Source organism: Elephantulus edwardii, unplaced genomic scaffold (genome assembly GCF_000299155.1).
Source record: "Elephantulus edwardii isolate Elephantulus edwardi_28Jun2011 unplaced genomic scaffold, EleEdw1.0 scaffold00112, whole genome shotgun sequence".
Lineage (NCBI taxonomy): Eukaryota > Metazoa > Chordata > Mammalia > Macroscelidea > Macroscelididae > Elephantulus > Elephantulus edwardii.
Window position 1 is genome coordinate 11297218 of NW_006399862.1, and position 8949 is coordinate 11306166.

An 8949-nucleotide genomic window follows, 5' to 3' on the forward strand; every position below is an offset into this window, starting at 1 on the left:
AAAAAAGAAAATTTCTGGCAGTGACACACAAATGAGGAAAAGAAAAACATCCTGTTGATAGCAAAGCTACTGGACTTGTGTACTGAATCAAGGAATAAACATCTAACTCTATATCTGGAACTTATCAGATACTATTAATCATTCTTTTTAAAAAATCCTACTTTTAAGGAGAATCTAAAATACTCTTAGCTAACCATCCTTCTCCTCTTTTTTTTAAATAAAATTGTTCTTTTATACTGTGAAAAAACACTTAGAGCAGAAATAAATTAGATGAAAAACCGAAAAACAATTGAAACTATCAACAAAACTAGGGCTTGGTTCTTTGAAAATGTCAATAAAAACAGAAAACCACTAGCAAAACTAACAAAAGAAGAAGAAAAAAAAACAAACCCAGTAACACACAAATAATCCAAATAAGATATGAAATGGGCAACATCACAATAGAACCAACTATAATAAAAAGGCTAACATTAGAATATTAAGGAAAAATTATACTCAAACAAATATGAAAATCTATAGGAAATGGACAAATACTTACAAATGCACAATCTAAACTGACACAAACCTAAATAGGACATCTGAACCCATTACAAAGGAAGAAATTGAAAAGGTAATACAACTTTCAGCCAAAAAATAAAAGCCCTGGACCAGAAGGTTTTACAAGTTAATTTTATCAAACATTCAGAGAAGAACTGTCACTAATTCTACATAAACTATTTCAGAAAATAGGAAAAAAATGGAATTCTCCCAGACTCATTCCATAAAGAAAACATATCCTTCATACCAAAGCTAGGAAAAGACACCACCAAAATAGAAAACTATAGGCCACTATCTCCTATAAACATAAGTGCAAAAATGCTGAATCAAATACAGGCCCATAGAATCCAACGATATATCAAAGAAATAATTCACCATAACCAAGTGGAATTTGTAACAGGTATGCAAGGATGGTTCAATATAAGAAAAACAGTCAATGTAATTCATTACATTAACAGAGGAAAGAACAAGAATCACATGATCCTATCATTTGATGCAGAAAAGGCATTGGATGAACTTTAAATCTCAGCATTTGGCCTGAGGACTGTGCAGACACAGGGAGAAGGGGCCAAAGGCAGTGGCAGGACCCACTCTTGTCCCACCCACCCATACCACACAGGTATGGAAACTAGGAGTCCCAGCAGTGTGTGGGACAGCACCAGCTTTAAATTCTGGGGTCCTTGGCCAGGAAGACAAAAAAACATAGACCAAATCTATAGGATTTATCAACCTCCCCTAAAAAACTTATCTAATATTGAAAATTAAGTTACTTTAGACTACAAACTACTGTCTGGCCCAAACACATTGGTCCTGCTAACTCAAACAACAAGGAGATCCTGGGCATCTTGATAGAGGTGAGAAGCCATTTCCAGAGGGATCAACAGACTTCCTCTTTCATTATTCAAGTACCCCTGTACCCCTCCAGACGTGTATCAGTGTGTGTTTCTCCCTCCCTACTCATGTGTGCATCTAAGTGCTTGCATACATCCTACATTCATCTGCTTATGCTCCTGCCCAACTTCCTCCTGGAGCAATGACGTCAAAACAAGAACGAGATATCACCTCAGATTTTTAAAAACTCTACCACATCAATGTCCTGAAAGAAGGAGGGTACCTCACTTGCCAAGCAAACCCAAAGCAAGATATCTCCCCAAAAATGACACAGTAGAAATGGATTTCCTGAAGCCAGAAAGTCTGATGGAACTTTCTGACACAGAATTTAAAATAACAATGATTGACTACTTTCAATGGATAAAAAACACACTTGAAGAATTACAGGACACTGCAAGCAAAAAGCAGGAGGACCTTAAAAAAAAATCCAAAACAATGCAGATAAAATAAACGAGGCATTAGAGGCACTGGAAAAACAAGAAACCATGATCCAAAATATGAGGTCCAATGTTTCAGATGCTGTCAACATGATGGAGCGACACATGAACTCAGGTGAAGAGATGGAAAACAGAACCAGTGAAATAGAAGATAGAATTGTCACCAGAGATCTGACTGTGAAAAAAAGAAGAATCAAAAAAGAAGGAAAGAGAAGAAAAGCTAAGAATAATATGATATACCATCAAAAGAAATAACATTCTTATCATTGGAATCCCAGAAGAGGAAGAAGGAAGTAAAAGCACTGAAAAAGTTGTGGAAGAATTACTAGAGGAAAGCTTTCCAGTCATAATGAAGAATGAGAGAATATATATTCAAGAAGCTGAGCAAACACCATATAGAATAGACCCTACGAGAAAAAAGCCATGGCATATGATTGTCAAATTTGATAGAACCAAAGATAAGGAGAGAATACTGAAAGCAGGAAGAGAGAAACAAAAAGTAACCTATAAGGGAGAGGAGATAAAGCTAAGTACCAATTGCTCAACAGAAACCATGTGAGCAAGAAGACATGGGAATGGCATATATCAAACACTCAAAGAACACAACTGTCAACCAAGAATACTGCATCCAGCAAAATTGTCCATCAAATATGAAGGAGAGATCAAAATATTTCCAGAAATACAGGGAGTTTGTAAAAATAAGACCAGCCTTACAGGAAACACTGAGAGAAGTCCTTCATACAGAGATGCCACAGAAAATAGGATGGACTAAAATAACTAACAACAACAAAAAGGACTGAACAAAATGATAGCAATAAAACCTTGCCTCTCAGTAGTCACACTGAATGTGAGTGGTTTAAATACACCACTGAAGAGAAAAAGAATAGCAGATTGGATTAAAAAAAAAAACCAAACCAAAATCCATCAATATGTTTTCTACAAGAGACACATCTGAAAAATTAAGATAAAGAAGAACTAAAAATAAAAGGATGAGGGAAAATATACCAAGGAAATACAACAACAAAAAAAAAGCAAGTTTAATCTCTGATAAAATAAATTTCAATGCAAAAACCATAACAAAGGACAAAGAAGGTCACTACATAATGCTCAAAGGGTCAATATAACAAGAGGATATAACAATATTGAATATATATACACACCAAATGAAAGACCCGCAAAATATGTAAACACACACACTAACAAAACTGAAAAAGGAAATAGACAACACTACTATAGTACTTGGAAACTTCAATACACTCCTCTCAAAAACAGATAGAACTACCAGAAAGAATCTCAACAAAGACACTCAAGAATTAAAGAACAAAATAAACCAACTCTCTCTCAAAGATATTTATACATTAATGCACCTCCAAAAAGCACAATATACCTTCTTTTCCAATGTTCCTGGAACGTTTTCCAGAATAGATCACATTCTAGGTCACAAGACAAGCATCAACAAATTGAAAAACATAGAAATTATACAAAGTGTCTTCTCAGACCACAACACCACAAAACTAGAAATTAATGACAAGAGGATGAAGGAGGGGGGAAAAAGTCATACATTTAGAAGCTGAACAACTTGCTTGAACATGAAATTTAAAAGTTTCTTGAAACAAATGACAATGAAAACACCACTTACTAAAACCTGGGGAAACAGTCAAAGCAGTAATCAGAGGACAATTTATAGCAATAATCAAACACATCAAAAGGCAGGAGAAATTGACCATTGACTCTCTAACCCAACATCGCCAGCAAATTGAAAAAGAACAGCAAGAAACCCCAACCCCTTTTAAAAAAAATTATAAAAATTAGAGCAGAGATAAATGAAATGGAAAATCAAAAAACAATTGAAACTCTCAACAAAACTAGCAGTTGGTTCTTTGAAAAGTTCAATAAAACCGACAAAAGATTAGCAAAACTCACAAAATAAAAGGAGAAGACACAAATAATTCAAATAAGAGATGAATCAGAAAACATAACAACAGAAGGAACTAAAATAAAAAATCTATCATTAGATATTATGAAAAATTACACTCAATAGATATGAAAACTTAGAGGAAATGGACAAATACTTACAAATGCATAACCTGCCTAACCTGACACAAACCGAAATTGAACATCTGAATAGAACCCATTGAACCCATTAAAAAGCAGAAATTGAAAAGGTAATAAAACAACTTCCAACCAAAAAAAGCCCTGGAACAGATGGTTTTACAAGTGAATTTTATCAAGCATTCAGAGAACTGTCACCAATTCTACATAAACTATTTAAGAAAAGAGAAAAAGATGGAATTCTCCCAAACTCGTTCTATGAAGCAAACATATCCTTGATACCACAGCCAGGAAAGGACACCACCAAAATAGAAAACTATAGGCCAATATCTCTTATGAACATAGATACAAAAATCCTGAATAAAATACTGGACAATAGAACCCAACAATACATCAAAGAAATAATCCATCATGACCAAGTGGGATTTATAACAGGTATGCAAGGATGGTTCAACGTAAGAAAAATTAATCATATTAACAAAGCAAAGAACAAGAACCACATGATCCTATCAATTGATGCAGAAAAGGCCTTTGACAATATCTAACACCCTTTCCTGATTAAAACACTCAACAAAATAGGATTAGAGGGAATTTACTCAATATAGTAAAAAGTATTTATGAAAACCTGAGAGTCAACATTATTCTCAATGGAGAGAGGTTAAAGGCATTCCCTTTAACAACAGGAACTAGTCAAGGATGCCCACTATCACTTCTCTTATTCAGTATTGTATTGGAAGTCTTAGCAATGGCAATAAGACAACAGAAGGAAATAAGAGGTATCCACATTGGCAAAGAGGAGGTAACATTATCTCTCTATGCAGATTATATGATCATATACTTAGAAAACCCTAAAGACTCAGCAAGAAAACTATTGGACAAAGTTGACCAATTCAGCAAAGTAGCATGATACAAGATCAACATACAAAAATCAGTTAGATTTCTCAACAGTGACAAAAAGAGCCAGAGCTATGAAAAACAATACCCTTTACAATAGCTAATCACAAGATTAAATATTTCAGAGTTAAGCTAACCGGAAGCGCAAAGGATCTAGTAAAAAAAGAAAAGAAAGTACAAAACATTACTACAAGAAACAAAAAGAGACCTGGAGAAGTGGAAAAATATCCCTTGTTCATGGATATTTATACTCAATATTGTGAAAATGGCAATATTACCAAAGGCAATTTACACTTTCAATGCAATCCTAAGACAAATACTACTCCCATTCTTCAATGAGATGAAAAAGGCAATCTCCAGTTTCATTTGGAATGGAAAGAAGCCCCAAATAAGCAAAGCACTACTGAAAAAGAGAACAAGGTAGGAGGCATCTCACTCCCTTATTTCATTTCCTACTATACTGCTGTGGTGGTCAAGACAGCGTGGTACTGGTACAATAACAGACACATACATCAATGGAATAGAATTGAGAATCCAGATATCAGCTACCTATGGTCAACAGGATTTTTTGTCTTGATTCACGATTTAATGGCTGTCCAGCTGTAAGTCCCTCATGTCTGCTGCTCACGGTTTCTCTGCTCCGGAGTCAGAGTCTTCTGTTCAAAGGCATGGATATGTGGGAGCTCTTCTGCTAGGCATGCATTCCCCAGCCAGTGTCTCTGGAGCAGTGGCTTCCCCTCAAACTTGGAGAACATCACCAGGACTCAGATGCTGGATGCGCAACTGCTCAGAGTTGTGTCCTCCACCTCCACTTCCAGCTCCCCCTGCAGCTTCTCCCAGAGATAATCAGCACTGAGATCCATTGCTGTAGCCCAGAGTGGGCTGGTCAACTGATTTTTTAGGAGATGAAATCAGTAAAGTGGAAAATGGAAGCCTTTTTAACAAATGGTGTTGGGAAAATTGGAAAACTATCTGCAGAAAACTCAAGCAAGATCCACACCTCACTCTTTACTCAAAAACCAACTCAAGGTGGATCATGGACCTACGACTAAAACCAAGGACTATAAACTTCATTAAAGAAAAGCTTGGAAGAACTCTAGAAGATGTAATCCACAAAAACAAAAACAAAACAAAAAACAGTCTTCCAAGAATCCTGAGAAATCTACAACCATGAGAGCATAAAATATATGAAAGGAACATTCTAAGAATCAAATCTCTATGCACATCCAAAAACTTCTCCAATGGGGTAAAAGGGAAAAATATTTGGTCATGACATGTCAGACAAGGCACTTATATCTAGAATTTATAAAATACTCGAGCACCACAACAAAATAAATGTAAACAACCCAATTGAAAAATGAGTACAGAATTTGAACAGACATTTCACCAAAGAAGACATTCAGATGGCGAACAAGCACATGAAGAACTAGCTCTAAGAGAGATGCAAATCAAAAGAACTATGAGATTTCATCTCACCCCAGGAAGAATAGCAAAATTTAACAGAACAGCAAACATCAAACGCTGGCGAGGTTGTGGAGAAACTGGAACCCTTACTCACTGTTGATGGAAGTGTAAAATGGTGCAACCACTATGGAAGGCAGAATGGCGCTTTCTCAAAAAGTTGCAAATAGAGATACCGTTTGACCCAGCAATTCCACTACTTGCAATATAACCCAAAGAAACTATAATCGCCACCCAAGCAGATATATGCACGCCCATGCTTGTCATGGCTTTGTTCACAATAGCAAAGAGTCAGAAACAACCTACTGCCCATCAACAAATGAATGGATCGAGAAGCTTTGGTATATTCACACAATGGAATACTATGCTGCATTAAAATTAAGGAACTCATGAATATTATGCAAAATGGGTGACCCTGGAGAACATTATTGAGTGAAATATTTCAGTCACAAAAGGACAAATACTGCATAGTGCCACTGTTGTAAAACACGACTGACTTCGGGTCTGGGGGGAAACTGAGAAAGAGGGGATAAATTATGAATACTGCATTGAAACAGATGAGGGATAAAACTGTTTAAAAAAGATCTATTATTAGGTACTATTATCATGACAGAGTGCAGAACGAAGGCTGCATACTGGAGTGGGCTTAAGGGGGAGGAATTGAAAGAATTTTTCTTTTACTTTTCAAAGAGAAGACTGAACTGGGGGGGAAGTTTGGACAAGGAGAAAAGTGAAACTAAATTAATGGATATCCAAAGTCTCTGTAAACTTTCATTAAAATTCATTTTTAATAAAAGATTCCTGGGACACCTAAGAAAGATTAGGGGGAAGGGAAGTGGTAAGTAAACACCATGAGAACAAGAGAAGGAGGGAAGAAGAGAGGGAAACTAAGCATGAAGAGGCAGCTGTGAAAGGTAACTGGCATGCCAGCACTAAGAGCCAGGCTACTGGTATGGCAACATCTTCCTGAGTGGTATCCATGAATAAATTATTGATCATGGACACTGATGCTCCAGGATCCCCAAAGTCTCAAGTCCTCCCCCTTTGCTGCCACTGTGACTCCCAGTGCACACCTTGCCCTGTAACTTACTTGAAGAAGGACCATTCTTAACCCAAAGAGAAACCCAAAGCATCCCAAACCTCTGCCTCACCAGGTGTTTGTTATTATTCAGTGCCATCCAGTCAGTTGTCAGTCACACAGACCCTGTGAATGATGACTCTAAACCACAGTGAGGACTAACAAGACCAAACGGATAACATAGCCTAGGGTAAAGAACCTTTAATAGGTGCTTTCTTTCTATTCTTTCCTTAAAATTTTCCATGCCTTTTCCAGTTATGATAGCTCTTGGCTAGTAGCAGAGAATGCCATAAAGATGGTTGCTTATGTTTTATTGACCATGCAAAGGCATTCAACTGTGTGGATTATAATCAATTTTGGATAACATTTTTTAAAAAAAGAGAGAGACCTGGAGGACAACCACTTAGTCAACTGACTGAAAGAGATCTATATTTGTTCCCATTCCAAAGAAAGGTGACCCAACAGAGTGTGGAAATTATCAAACAATATCACTGATATCAAATGCAGGCAAGATTCTGCCAAAGATTATCCAAAAACAACTGGAACAGCACATCAACAGAGAACTGCCAGTAGTGCAGGTTGGCTTTAGAAGGGGTTGTGATACTAGGGATATTGTTGCTAATGTTAGACAGATCTTGGCTGAAAGCAGGGAGTACCAGAGGATTGTCTATCTGTGTTTCATTGGTTATGCAAAGGCGTTTGACTGTGTAGATCATAACAAACTGTGGCTGACTTTGAGAAGAATGGGAATTCAAGAGCACTTGATCATGCTAATGCAAAACCTATACTTGGACCAGGAGGCAGTCGTCAGAACCAGAGCAAGGAAACACTGTGTGGGGCAAAATTGGGAAGCATGTACTCCAGGGATGTGTCCTATCTCCATACCTTTTCCATCTATATGCACAACAGATTATCCAGGAGACTAGGCTGTATGAGAAGTGTGGCATCAGGATTGGAAGAAGATTCATTAACAATCTGCATTTTGCAGATGACACAACCCTGTTTGCTGGAACTGAAGGACCCGAAGCACTTGCTACACAAGGTCAAGGACTGCAGCCTTCAATATGGATTGAGGCTCAATATCACAAAGACAAAGATTCTCACCACTGGGCCAATAGGCAACATCAGGATGGATGGTGAAGAGATTTTGAGATTGTTTACAGCTTTAGTTTGCTTGGCTCCACAGTCAACACTCGTGTCACCAGAAGCCAGGAAATTAAAAGATGTATTACAATGGGAAAGTCTGCTGTCAGAGACCTCTCCATAGTACTGAAGAGCAATGGTGTCATTCTGGAGACTAATGTGTGCCAGATACAGGACATGGTCTTTGCAATCACTTACACTATGTCAGAGAGTTGGACAATGACTAGGAAGGATAAAAAGAGAATTGATGCCTTTGAGCTGTGGTGTTGGAGAAGAGTGTTGAATATACCATGGACTGCTAAGAAAATGAACAGGTTCATCCTAGAGAAGGTTAAACCAAGCTGCTCCTTGCAGGCAAAGACTGAAGCTTCGTGTGATGTACTTCAGACATGTTGCAAGAAAAGACCATTCCTTGGAGAAGGACATCATGTTTGGGAGGGTGGAGGAACAGCACAA